A 15,540-nucleotide genomic window follows, 5' to 3' on the forward strand; every position below is an offset into this window, starting at 1 on the left:
AAGATGTTTTTAGTTGACAATTTGGGCAAAAAAACAACAACAGCTTATTGATTACATTTGAATAAGTGTAACTGAGCTTACATTATTTCACAAAAAAATATCTCAAATTACATCACTAATTTGGGGCAAGTCGTGGCCTAATGGTTAGAGAGTCTGACTCGTAATCCTAAGGTTGTGGGTTCGGGTATCGGGCCGGCCATGACTGAGGTGCCCTTGAGCAAGGCACCGAACCCCCCAACTGCTCCCCGGGAGCCGCAGCATAAATTTCTGTCCACTGCTCCGGGTGTGTGTGTTCACTGCTGTGTGTGTGCACTTTGGATGGGTCAAATGCAGAGAACGAATTCTGAGTATGGGTCACCATACTTAGCCGTATGTCACGTCACTTTAAACTCAGTAGTTTTATAAAGTTTTGAAACAAAAAATGAAAGCAAAAATAGGGATTAGGCATTTGACATGTTGATTTCTCTGATCACTCATATGTCGTTTCACATCTGTGTGGCCTTAAATATAGATACAACAACAATTTCATATAAACATTTAACTAAGATAAGATAAATTATTATAGATATTTTCATTCTGTTTTCTTCCAGTTTTCTCAATTGCATATGCAAAATTTAAAGAAACGGTCTTTGTTCTCAAATGTCTTAATACATTTCTCTATTGAGGGCAAAATAAGAAGAACACGAGTTGTGTACACTGTAAGGAAAATTATATAGGCATGAATAGACTGCTGCCCCCGCGACCCGGCCCCGGATAAGCGGTAGAAAATGGATGGATGGATGGATGGAAATAATATATCACATATGATGTATCAATCTGTTAGCCAAACAATAATGAAAAAAGCATTCTTACATGTATAAATCATAGCAAATGACATGGTGTTATCTTGAAGTCTCCGAATTGCGTTTAGCATTCGTACATTTACATTTATGGTATTTGGCAGATGCCCTTATCCAGAGCGACTCGCAAGAGTGCTTTGAAGGCACTATCAATAACCCATCCTCATTCGTGTGTCAGGGAGTAAGAGTACCATCACTCTAAAACCCTGTTGTGAAAGTTAGTACAGCATTCTTACTACTCTTCTTTATTACTTAATTTAACAATTTTTTATAATATATGAGTTGATAAAACATGAATTTAATTTTGACCAGTAGTCAAAATTAAGCTCTTTGATGTTAAGCTTATAATGTGAGTTTTTTGCAGTAAATATGAGAGCATTATGCATCATTATACACTTGGGTGAATTTCTTCGAGTTTGCTCTATATCCACAAAAAAAAAATAGACATTAATATATTTTTCTAAAGCATCTCAGACATTCTCATACCATTTGTTGTTATCCATTTGTATTCTATGTATTGGTTTTAATTTTTTCTTTTCATTTTTCTTTGGTGTTCTGCTACAAGTGTAGAGACAAGCTCTTTAGTGTTTGTTCCCCTGCGGTCAGTGTTCATTCATGCGCTTTATGTTTTACTATTCTTGAAATATGTCCTGAGAGTTTGTTATGAAATTTGCTCTCAGATGTGGAGCACTGTGTAGAGTGCAAAAAGTGCTTCATGATGTTATAATGAGAGGGAACTTCAGTAAAATGTGTATTTGAGTTTTGCAGCAATGGCTTTGTCAACAAAAGACAATTGAGCTTTGGTTATTGTAAAAAAGGCATTCCGGTGTGCAGTAAAGCAATACAATTTGTTCAAAACGTGCTGTTGTATTTTTTAATTTTTGTTTTCATATTTTGTATTTTCAGAAATGCTGTTTTGTGTTTATGTATGCTGTTAGTGCAATCAACTCCCTGGACTATTTATGTATGATCATATTCTTCCAGTCCTTCTCTAACAGACACCTGAATTTTTCATACTCAGTAGTGTATTCTGCCATTTTATCCTTAGCAAAAATATCCCTTCTATAACTCTGCCTTCATAGCTCCACTTTCCTTCACCTTCCAAGACTTCACATACACAGTCATATCAAATTAATAGCCTGCAGTTAATTAATCCAGCAATATGGCAGAATGCATATTAGGAGCTTATTGATGTTGGCAGTGATACACATGAAAAAGCACTTATGCTGCAGAAAAGACATTCTTTTTAGTTGTGGCTGTTTGGTTCTGCTTAGTTTATGCCTTTGTAATGTTTGCTGGTCTACCTTAAAAAAAGTTTAACTATATCTAATACATTAACAATAATTTATCTACAATAAAATATGAAAAGCATTTAAACTGTTTTTTTTTCTCTCATGCCAATGTTACCGTTGTGTTTGCATAAGTAATGATAAGGGGTTCCATTACAATTAATTGTTAACTATTCCTGTGATGGACAGGGTCATTGCTAAAAGTTCCATCACTGACAATTGTTAGTCTACCTGTCACATGTCTCCTTTCAATGATATTAAAGAAAACCAAGTTGCTAATACAAATATTGTTTTTGTTTTGTTTTGATTTACTTTTTAAGTTATTGGCTAACAAGTTGTTTTTTTTCACTCTAGGGGAACACACACTCTTCTCATGCTGCATGCACATTGTTTCTGGATAGAAAAACTACAAAACACAATATTAATACTATAACATGCAGTCTAGACCAAAAGCTAAGCATTAATTATCATCATCAAGCCTTACTGAAGCATTCATTTCCTGTAAATAAGTTCAAATGCAAAGGTTATATTGCTAAACAAATTGTGAAAATCATAAAAATTAGGATAAGCCATTTTTTAATTATAATATGATACCTATTAGCTTAAATTGCACTAGGTGTAAAATGTAATGTGAATGGCTGCATAATTTTTTTTTCTTACCAGTCTAAGCCATCATTTATTCATTAATAAAATTATTCACTTGTTTGTTTGTTTTTTGTTAGATTGTAGGATAAAAGCAATAGTTAGATTGACCGAATTGTTCAATTGAATGAACAGTTGAGTGATAGAACAGATCAATGAATAAATAACAAAAAAAAAAAAAAAAGCAGGGTAAACGAAAAAAAAAAAATAGAAGAAAAAGCTTTTGGTTAATTTTTACTAACCATAGATACATAGAAATAGATTAGCTCCATGGACACCACATCTGGGTGTTGTTACACAACCTTACACGATAGTCATTGAATCTACAGCCAGGGCTTGAAAGAAATGAGCCTGAGCCTTTCCTGCAAATTTGTTTTTTCCCCCATGACCACATATGCTATATATGAACAACCAATAGTGTGATGTGCATGGTTTTTAGTTTAAAGGATTTGGGAAAAATAGCAAGTGGTGGAGATATTCAAATTTTCTTCAGTGATTTGAAGTTCAAGCTATGTGTAGAATCATGAATAAGTGAAATCTTTTTAAAATGAATGACACAAAAGGCTTGCTATAACAGCTCACAAATGTGTTGTGATATAACAGCTCACAACTTGATAGAGCTCTCGACTGTATTTTTCTCCTTTGATTACATTGTCACACCTCCTTCAGAACACTGACATTTTTTTCTTTCTTTCTTTTTTTTTAATAAAAATTGCTATAAAAATATCCATATATGGTAACTTCATTGTCAATGAGTGTGTTTAATAATATTGATTTAATTGAGAGTGTAATATACAAGGAAGTTCCATTAATTAAAAAATGTGAATTAAACAGTCAATAATATAATGTCCAAAGCACATAATAAGGATTTGTTAAAGTATTAAATCAAAGTTGTATTTTGTTAATACATAGAATATTTTAGTAATACATAGTATATTATATAAAGATTTAGTATTATAACTAAGTTAAGCATTTTTATTTATTTGTTTATGTTCACTTTTATTTTACTTTAACCAGTCAAATTGTGGTCAATGAGCAACAATCAGATTTAGGATCTTGAGCTGGCTTTAAAAAAAGACTTAATTGGGTCACACTATTTTGAGAGTGGTTTTGCCATGGGTCTTCATCTCTGAGAACTAGAGAATGAGAAGGTTAAAATGATTTGTGTATTGTAAAAAAAAAAAAACCCATTAAATCCAAGGATAATAAATTGTTTATAGTTCTATTTTTTAGGAAAAGAATAAGTAAGAAGCAAATAAAGTGTCCGCTTCAATGATAATAGCTTGTTTTTTCTTGCAATTTTCACTTGTAAATTTGAGGTGCTTGTCAATATGTGCCTGGAACTTTCCATGTATTACATTTGCTGAGATACAGGTATCCCATTTGTCCTCTTATAGTTTGTTGTCATCTTTCCATGTTCACATTTCCATGAGGTTCTCTTATATGATGAAAATTAATTTGGAGGCAGAGAGGTTTTTTCTTCTGCAAGAATAAATATAATGTGTAGAGCATGTAAAAGTGCCTGCAAAGGCAGGGATCAAAGCCTTCTTGATTACCTGGATGTGCTTTTATTTGCACAATGAGAAGTTTTCAGATGCTTATTAACCACATGCAAAAAAAGGAAAAAACAGACATAACAAATGCATTTACAAAGAAAATTATCTATTGACCCATTATGTGTTTGCTTGTAATATGATCAGTCATAGTGCATTTGTGTAGTGAACAATGAACTACACTATGTGGCAAAAATTATGTGGTTACCTGACTCACACCCATATGTGGTTCTTCTTCTGCAACAAATTTGAGAGCAAACTTGTGTTGAATGGTTCTGTATGTTGCATTTGGATTTCCCGTTGCTGAGAGTAAGGAATCGAAACATGTACCAGCTTGACAATGTCCCTGTGCACAGAGAGATGTTCATGAAGGCATGGGTTGCAGTGGTTGAAGTGGAAGAATGTCCTGCAAGGAGCTCTGACCTCAACCCGACTGAACACCTTTGGGATAAATTGAACACCGACTGCACGCCAGACCTACTCACCTGAAATCAATTCCTGACCTCACTAATGGTCTTGTGGCTGAATGAGCAAATCCCTACAGTCACACTCCAAAATACAGTGGATAGCCTTCCTAGAAGATAAGAACGAAAAGGGGCATGATATGTGTAATGGGATGTTCAAAAAGCACATATGGGTGTGATATTCAGGTGTCCACAAATGTTTGGACATCTGTATGTAAATTCCATTGATAAAAACACAAAGTGAAAATTGATCTTTTTTTCAGGTTATTAAATATGTATGAAACATACACATGTATATGACTTTATACAGTTCTTTATATATTAATCAGGAAGCAACTTAGTTAATGCACAAACAGATATCAAAACACTCACTCACTCACTCACTCATTTTCTACCGCTTATCCGAGATATCAAAACAAAAGATGCTAATATAACATGTGAAAGAATACATTACAGTTTATAAAGCATAAAATGCTTAGTAAACATACTGTATTTGATTACACTAGTGTTTGTTAATTAAAGGCAATTTTGCTGTATCTAAACCATCTAAATCAGGTGGTGCTAGCAGAAGCTGTGACTTTTTGACATTTATGTGTTTCTAATATTTGAATGCAAATTTCCTAATTGTAAATTATATGCCTGTAAAACCAATTTGTTAAAAGAATAATGTAACTCATATCCAGCATCTGGATTTGAATTGAGTACATTATTTGGCATATAATTAAACAATATTAAGGATATAATCAAGTGTTCTCCATTTCTGGATTACTCTGGGAATTTTAATTTGCCCCAATCTATAACTCAGGAATACTCTGACACTCACAAAAGCAACCGATTATGAACTGAATACAATATTAGATACAGGATCTATGTGCTGTTTCAACTTATTGGCTCTTTCTAGTTTTTAGGATTTTTGGAAGAAAGTGAATTTTTTCTGCACTGACACTGAGAATTGGCTTAGTTAGACATTGTTTTAAAAAATAAATAAAGTAAAAACATTTTACTGTTTAAAAGTGTTGATCTTTAACTGCACTACAAAATTTAATTCAAATAGACACTCTAGTTCTCTTTGTATTTTGCCCAACTATGCTTTTTTTCGTCTTCAATTACCATCCCTGTTGTGGCCATCTAATGTGGCCACCTAATGTATTCAAACCCCATTTCCTTTCAAGTAAGGAGCTTTTAGGTATAGCAAAGGCTTTCTTTTTTTGAAAATAAAGATAACAGAAGAGTTAGTCTATTCATGGGCAGCAGACCTGAGGGCCAAGTGGCAGCATATGGCTATGTAGTCTTTTAGGAGAATACAAAAGGAAGGAATTTGGCCTTGAGCAAAGTTGTGTAAAATGTCTCATTTTATTCTCAGTCCTATTCTATTATTGAAATTGCACTTACTGTAGTAATCTGGAAATTAAACCTCAGACCTGTATGGGGTGCTATAAAATAATAAGAAAGAATGCTGGATTTTGAAAGAATATTTCATCTCAACACACTGACGTTGCTTATACTGAACGAATATCATTGCTCTTTTCTGATCGGAGACCAGATTCATTCCTATATGCTATTATAGCAATTTCAAGGTTTCTTTAAACCTTGACATTAGACAAATCATTGTCTTGTGCTGTCTGTTTGCACTGTCTCTTGCATTAGGTTGCACACTCTGCATTTTATGTGGCTAGGACTTAGCTCTGTGGTGTTTTATGTAACTTTATGTTGTTTTATGTAGCACTGTGGTCACTGTGTACTGTGTCAGCTATATAGTTATAACAATATAAATATATTTACATTAAGTTGCCAATGTCTGATCACAACTTCATGAAAACTTATTTACATCTTAATTACAACTTACATCTCATATCTTTATTTTCTTCTTAATGTTTCACACAACTATTGAAATGATTACACTTTTATTTGAATATTTTTAAATAATTTTTTGGAATGGACATTTCAGAACATATATATACAGTATCTCATAAAAGTGAGTACACCCTTCACATTTTTGTAAATATTTTATAAAACCTTTACATGTGACAACACTGAAGAAATGACACTTTACTACAATGTAAAGTAGTGTGTGTACAGCTTGTATAACAGTGTATATGTGCTGTCCTCTCAAAATAACTCAACACATAGCCATTAATGTCTAAACTGCTGGCCACAAAGTGAACATGTCAAAATTGGGCCCAATTAGCCATTTTCTCTCCCCTGTGTCATGTGACTCGTTAGTGTTACAAGGTCTCAGATGTTTATCAGAAGCAGGTGTGTTAAATTTGGTGTTATCGCTCTCACTCTCTCATACTGTCACTGGAAGTTCAACATGGCACCTAATTTTAACGAACTCTCTGAGGATCTGAAAAAGTGAAATGTTGCTCTACATTAAGATGGTGTAGGCTATAAGAAGATTGCCAAGACCCTGAAACTCAGCTGCCGAACAGTGGCCAAGACCATACAGCGGTTTAACAGGACAGGTTCCACTCAGAACAGGCCTAGCATTGGCCGACCAGCCGACCAGAAAAGTTGAGTGCACGTGGTCAGTGTCATATCCAGAGGTTGTGTTTGGGAAATAAACATATGAATGCAGCCACCATTGCTGCAAAGGTTGAAGGGGTGGGGGAACAGCCTGTCAGTGCTCAGACCATACACTGCACACTGCATCAAATTGGTCTGCATGGCTGTCGTCCCAGAGTGAAGCCTCTTTTAAAGAGAACCTGCAAACAGTTTGCTAAAGGCAAGCAGACTACGGACATGCATTAGTGGAATCATGTCCTGTGGTATGATGAGACAAAGATAAACGTTTTTGATTCAGATGGTGTCAAGCACGTGCGGCAGCAACCAGGTGAGAAGTACAAAGACAAGTGTGTCTTGCCTACAGTCAAGCATGGTGGTGGGAGTGTCATGGTCTGGGGCTTCATGAGTGCTACCGGCACTGGGGAGCTACAGTTCATTAAGGGAACCATGAATGCCAACATGTACTGTAACATACTGAAGCAGAGCTTGATCCCCTTCCATTTTTCGGAGACTGGGCAGTATTCCAACATAATAACAACCCCAAACACACCTCTAAGATGACCACTGCCTTGCTAAAGAAGCTGAGGGTAAAGGTGATGGACTGACAAAGCATGTCTCCAGACCTAAACCCTGTTGAGCATCTGTGGGTCATTCTCAAATGAAGGGTGGAGGAGCAGAAGGTCTCTAACATCCACCAGCTCTGTGATGTCATCATGGAGGAGTGGAAGAGGACTCCAGGGGCTAAGGTTGAGCTGGAAAATAATGGTGACCACACAAAATATTGACACTTTGGGCCCAATTTGCACATTTTCAATTATAGGTGTACTAACTTTTGTGGAGAGTGGTTTAGACATTAATGGCTGTGTGTTGAGTTGTTTTGAGGGGACAGCAAATTTACACTGTTATACAAGCTGTAATTAAGTGCATACTATCATTTTTAAGTTACAGAATGGACATTATAAACACTATGCATTACATAAACCATGAATGACAAAAAATTATTTGCTTTTAGAAGCCAGGAAACATAACAAGATGTAAATAATAATGAGACCGGCTTTTACGTCCACAAAGACTTTACAGTTAGGCTTAATATCAGAAACTGTTTCTTGCTCATTATATATGCTTACTACATGGGGTACAAAGGAATAATATAGCACATTGAACAAGTTAGTTGAACATTATTAAGATTCAGTCATAGGACAATTAAATCCAGTTATAATATTATGGAAATTGTTCATTTTTAAGACACATAGTTCACAACTGATAGCACATTAATGGAAATACTAAATGACACATTAATTCAAACCATTTTTAAAGTTATCAAAAGGCTTAGTAAACATGTGTTTTAATTGCAGATGAACTGTCATCCATCTTGTTGTTTTTATTCTTTTCATCATGCAGCAAGCTCATATGATCCCGAGTGGCATAATTAAAAATGCATATTGCTGTCACAACAAGCTTTACATGTATTATTAACATGAGACAATCAGGCAGCTGTGTCAATATTAAAGCTCAGTCAAAACCCTAAAATAGATAACATGAAATTAGAACAAGCTGCAAGTGGGTGTGGCTGATCGCTAAGATTTATTAGTGATATATGATATGGCACAGTGCAAAACAAATCCATCTTTACACTGTTTTAATCTTTTTGATTAATGGATGAATATACAGTGGATATAAAATTTTGACACCCCCTTTGGAAAAATAAAAAATTAACCAATATAAATCATGTCAGATTGTTTTCCACCTTTAATGTGATATATCACCCAACAGATTTTTTTAGTCTGTGAACATTTTAATACAATTTATCAAGTACAGTACCAACATTTAATAAACAGTTCAACAGTTAGGTGTGAATTTTTTTTACATTAAACATTTAATGCAATTTTATTTCCTAGTCTTTCCAAATTATTTGTTTATAAGTTTGCTATTTAATATCAATATTTAATAACAGAATTACCCAATTCAGTGGAAACTGACAGCTTGTATTCTATATGGTAATTGCATGCTTTGAGTTCACATAGTTTGGATGTGCCAAAATGTTTCCAAAAGGAATGTTCACAAAATGCTTGTATCCTCCTGTCATTTGTATTTAGCTTATTTTTGGAATTCACAAAAATGCAGCTAATATGATTCTTCTTACAATTACATTTGTCATAGAAATAACAATTAATTATTTAAGATCCAGGTTAATGGCTAGTTCAGATTACATACTGTGAGTAGTCAGCAGACCTTATCACCTACAGCCTTAGCTTTGTCAGGTATGAGACAGTTTTATTTTTCAAGTTTTTTCTCTTTGAATTTTCACAACTTTCCCATACTCACATCCACTCACACACTGCCTATGAATTTGCACAAATCATTTAAGATCCACTTTACTTTTCATTCCTTTTTGACTTTCCTGCAGCCATTTATGCAACCCCAGCAGTCTAGCCTATAATGTGAATCATATTTTGTCAGCGTCTGGCAGCCCCCTCTAGAGTGTCCTCAAAGCAAAGACTTCTACTTCTGGACAAATCATATTTCTGGACAAACCTTGAAGATCCTATATGGGTCCCAGTGTATGGAACTGTTTATGTCGCATTTTGGAATCAGGGATAAATAACATAAAAGAAATAAAGGAACTGCTGTATTTGTCGTAAGAATTGTAGTCAAATTAAAATGTCTGAACCTTTATGCTGAAAATTTAGTTTGTGGTTTATGGTTTCAGTTGGATATATCAATTGCAGTAAAACAAAACCAAGGTTTTCTATTTTTTAATAAGGAAAAAGCTCATTAGTTCTCATATATTCGGAACTCTTTGCTATAGATTGTGAAATTGTAAAAAAAAAAAAAAAAAAAAAGTAAAAACGCACACATGTTCTTACAGTAGTAAGAGTTTAAGCCACCATGAAGCTCCAGAATGACTTCAGTCAGGTTTCCAATTTAGATGTTTCAAAGGCATTTACCAACAGTCAGCAAAAGCAGTTGTGAATCAATCTACATTATTATCCATGTGGAAATACCTAAGCTGGTAAGGATAAGGAGTAGTTTATTTCTAAATAAATTCTTAAAGATATTTTAGTGCTATTTTATTTTTACTTTATTTTTCTTATTTTGTTATAATATAACAGTACATATAATATAACACCATAATATATATATGGTGGTGGTGGTGGTGGTGATGGTGGTGGTGGTGGTGGTGGTGGTGGTGGTGGTGATGGTGTGGATGGTGTGGATGGTATTGGTGATCGATTCAAATTTTGCTTGATAGTGCTAAATGGAAAGTTCCATACACATTCTACAAATATCTCCAGGGATAGAACTGGAGGGCATTCTTCCAAAATCTATTCCCTTAATTGGTGTTATGGTGATGGTTGTTTAGAGATGGTGGTTTTTAATGGTATGTCTCCACTTACACTTCAATAAGTCATATGCTTCTCATTTCAGTGAATTGCTCTGATGCTGCAGTGTGATGCACGATGATTGTGACACATAGAGTGATATAAGAGAAATACATTTGCCCTTTTTTCTAGAGATCATGATCAGGGAAAAAATATTGACCATACTCTCTGAGTGGAAGAAAAGGCATAGACTGTTGCCTGTCAATCAAACTGATGACAAATCTGGTGATATTTTTAGTTTCATTATTACAATTGTTGACAAACTAGTCATGTTTATGTGAAATTTAATACAAAAAAATGTAATTATTATTATTAACATAGGATGTACATAGAGAAAGAGTGGAATAGTGTCTCCACTGAGATTGGAGTTATACTGATACAGTTAAATTCAGTTTAACTGTTTTATCAGTTTACAATAAGCAACTTGACAAATGTGATTAGATGATCGACAGTGAAAAAGGGTAAAGTGATCAAAGTAGTTCTGTAATGTTTGTGAGCATGTGTCACATATGGAGTGATCACACTGGGCAAAATTTAACAACATTTTCTCTTAATGCTATTATAATCTTGTTTGTTCCCATAAAAAGACCATATACTTTAACGTGAAATATGTGTACAAATAACACCAAACATTGTAGCCCATGCAAGGTTCTTGCAGCCCAGTTAGAAACTAACACAGACTTGTATATTAGACCAGCCTACACCCCACACCAGACTACAGCTCATAAAATAAAGGAGTGTGGCTGATCAATTTGAGGCAATGCTACTGTCATACTTCATACTTAATTTACTACTAGAATTCACACTTGCTCCATGCTGAGTTTCTCTTATAACACATTTTTAGTCCTATATTTTACCTATAGTAAAATGTGTTAATGAGTATTTTTCTTGGCTAATTATTTATTTTCTAATATAGTCCTAATAATTTATATTATACTCACATGTGATTTGTGACATTTTCCAAGTTAAAATTTTAGAATAAGCCTGAGAATAAGAAAAAATCCATAGCCCTTACAAGTTCTTAGTATTGCTGAATATTTTGCAGTGCTCCAGCATTGTCTGAAACTGAGTAGGAAAAAAGTAGCAAAGAGTTTATACAAAATACAAAATTGCATACATACCCCATCTTCTGGAAAATTGTCCTGCAATTGATGTTATAATGTAGTTCTCATAAAGACATACCAGGTCGATCACAAAGTTATCCTTTTTAACACAGATTTAATTACTAATCAATTACAATTCCATTCTGGCTGATTGAGGCATAACCATTTCCGGCACTCCATATCTAACTGGCTCTGCTCATTTGCTCTCTAGAGTAAAACAACATGATGCAATGTGGATAGGGAATATAAAGTAACATTCCTAGTAACCATAGTATGATTGGCCAAAGCTGTTATAGTGACAAGAGCTCTGTATCCCAGTAATGACTCTGTTGAATTTATTTTGATTTGTAAACTATCTGCTATTTTCTTACACTATGTTTTAACACTGGTTTTACCTAAGGCTTTTGGTAATCTCTTCTTTTAACGTTTAGACTTAAGTACACTTTTCACGAACATCTTTCTGCAGCTTTATATACCGAGTGCCATTTTCACCAAGAGTAATGATGCTAAAAGTAGCTTCTAACTAGCCAATTCAGGAGAAATGTCACACTGACCAAATAAGCATAAGCTATCCAAAATTACTGTTGTTGATGATTTAATAACATAATTGTGAAATTTGAAACATTTATGAGCCTTTATGAAAGTATTATTTTGATTGTGTTGGTTATTAAGTTATAGAGTGATTTTATTTTACTTACTAGAAGTAATAATGCTGTACTATAGCTGATCTAGGTTATGACACACCACTACTGAGTCACACAAGTAAATGCAAATACACAGGACAGAACAACTCAGCTTCTAATTATGGTCCACAGTAAAGTCTTCATTAGTGATACAAAGATCAAGGTTTACACAGCTTTGGTATTCAGGGAAATGAGAATTGCAGTTATTTAGTGTGGATGAGCTTAAGATTATATCTGTGAATGGTAGACAGTAAATCCCTTTACACAGTATCATTCATCTATCTTCTGTACCATGTATCCTGAGTCACAGGGAACCTAGAGCCTGGATCTCAGGGCATTAGGGGCACAACAAGAGGGACACCCTGAACACACAGACACTCACACACAATGGACAATTCAAATACCAATTAGAATGCAAGGCACGCCTTTGGACTGGGAGGAGGAAACCAGTGTACCAAGAACAAATCCATGAGGCACAGGGGGACATACAAACTTCACACACAGGATGGAGGCAATGATCAAACCATGCAAGCATGTGAACCACTAAGCCACCACAGTATTTTATAGCAATATAAGCAATAAGCTTCATGAACAAATGACCATTCTCGCATAAATTAATTTCAAATTACACAGACTTACAATGGTTACATAGATTAGTTGTGTCATAGCCATATACAGTAGCTTATTTTGAAAAAATAAAAAGATCCAGATAACTATATGATGCTTTCAATTAGATCAGATCCTGTCCTTACTGAAATAGGATGGGCTATTGATAATAATTGTTAGCCTATTAGTTAATGACTGTTATTGGGTAGCCACTAAATTTAGCAGTGAATCAATTGTGCAGAGTCACATTTCAAAACATATGGCAGAATAAATGATGCACTACTGTGATCTACGATGATCTACTGTGCAATAGCATTTTAGGATCTATATATGGATCTTTTAGAATACTATAATATAGACTAAGGGATTAAGGAAATAAGTTTTGGAGACCATAAATATTTGCCAGTACATGATGATGACTAGCTATTTTTGCAGAATTGGTCCGAATTTTTAGAAAGGCCAACCTTGAGAAACAAGACATTCCTGTCCACATATAGGTCTTAATGATCCTCAGATTCCTGGCAACCAGTTCCTTCCAGAGAGAATTAACTGAAAGGTCAGTGACATCCCAGCTATCTGTAAGCTCAATCATACCAGCTGTCTTATATAATTAAACTGCTATCCTATTGCATCAGGTGTCATTACATGGTGGTGGAATAGGCCAGTATCAAAGTGCAATTTTTATTGAACCACTGCATCATTGCTATGGGTGTCTCAAGTGCTGACTCAGTAGATGCTGCAATTACTGTGTAGCACACTGTTGAGCTTCTGGCTGAATGGCAGACAGCATGGTTTGGCTGCATCATATAGAAAACTGGAAAGTTTTACAATACAGTTCAACAGCATTGTAAGGCCATGTGATAAACTGCACAGCAGAATGGTCTCCTTCTCCCTTAACCTTGGACCTACAAGTTAAAGTCTCTGACTCGTATCAAAAGGCACATATCTTTACCCACCAAACAGCTCTATTTAAATGCTGTAAGACTAAAGACGATGTGCTGACTGTATATAATCAAAGACCAATATAGAGGGTTTTTTTAATCAAGGTTTTTTATATAGTTTGTGTATTTTTTTTATTTATACGTCAAAAAATACACAAACTATATAAAAAACCTTGAATTGTCACAGACTGGAATTTTGTGTTCTTCAAATTTTACTCCAAACATTAAAATAATTAGAGAAAAATAAAATAACGTTCCCTTTTTTTTGTTTGTTTGTTTGTTTTGTCTTAAGAGCCATTGCCAAGGCCATTTTGATATCAGTGGGTGAGTATAAAATTGCAGGCTTTTCCATAGCTGCTACACTTTGTGAGTTGCCTCTTTGCCTCGAATTTCAAGACACATTTTTTAAAAGTATTATGCAATGCAGTTCATGGCACTAAAATTATTAACTCAGTACCTTTATTTGAGAGGTTACTTGGATTAAACTATCCAAAGCAGATGGTGAAGAATACATAGTGCAGTGTTTATTGATATAATCCATGTTGTGAGCAAAACCGTAGTCATAAAATAGGCACAGGATCGGAAAACCAGAATAGCAATCAGCATGGCAAAGAATCAAAAATAGAATAAAAAAATAAGCAAAAACCAAAGAAACATAATTGAGTGTAACATGCACTGGCAGGTATGTGCTGCCGAGGGTGGGGATCACCCGCAGATTAGAACAGTCCCAAATGTAAGATTCCAGTGCGTTCGTTCATTGTTTAATTAAACAACATTATCCTAACAAACATAACAAGCATGGCAAACATTACAGGCATAACAACGAACCGCACATAATGATAATAGCATTAACTCAATTATAACAACATTCATATCGATGTGACAAATATAAGAACAGAGACAATGACTCACCAAGAACAAAATAACTAACCAGACATATATAACACAACTAATCAAGACTAACAAAGATCAGGTGACATGGCAGGAACACAGGTAAGGGCGTAGCACACAATAAAAGAGGTGAATGAGAGAACACCTGCAAGCACCCCCTCTGGTGTTTTGGGTAGAAGTGTACAGAGCTCCTGATACAGAGTCATACACAGTCAGAAATCACATCAATATAACAAACAGCTTGGAAAGAGGATAACTGACAATACTTCACAACGATGCGAATTTGCATCCGCTATTTATAGATAGCTCATTCAAGTATAATAAATTTTTAAGATAAGTCTGAGTTTCAAAAAGAAAATGATATGCAGCTGTGTGTACACACAGACTATTTTTGTATGTACAGCATTTCCTGGCTTTTGTCTGTATCAAGCCATTTTTACTCGTGCAAGGTTTAAAAAAAAAAGCTCAAATAAACTGAATTTTCAAGTGACACCATCTGACCTGAATAAAAGGCCGTACATTCAACAAAAATATATTTCTTTACATGCATGTTCTGTGTGTTTTGTCCACAGTTTTTTCACTGCTCAGACTTGGTAATGGCAAATTCTTAGAAATTACACTTAAACGAAACTATAGATAAT

The 15,540-nt window shown here is 34.6% G+C and overlaps 1 protein-coding gene across 4 annotated transcripts in view; it reads left to right on the forward strand.

The window, feature by feature from the left end:
- cntn4 (contactin 4) overlaps positions 1–15,540 on the forward strand; it is a 146,525-nt gene that overhangs the window by 57,582 nt on the left and 73,403 nt on the right. The window contains exon 1 of one of the 4 annotated variants that reach the window (XM_047813839.1): positions 14,311–14,332. The exons of the other annotated variants lie outside the window; for them this stretch is intronic. The gene's annotated coding sequence lies outside the window, so the exon portion shown is untranslated. Of the gene's footprint in view, positions 1–14,310; positions 14,333–15,540 lie in introns of those variants that run through there. 4 annotated transcript variants of the gene reach the window in all.

Source organism: Tachysurus fulvidraco, chromosome 5 (assembly GCF_022655615.1).
Source record: "Tachysurus fulvidraco isolate hzauxx_2018 chromosome 5, HZAU_PFXX_2.0, whole genome shotgun sequence".
NCBI lineage: Eukaryota > Metazoa > Chordata > Actinopteri > Siluriformes > Bagridae > Tachysurus > Tachysurus fulvidraco.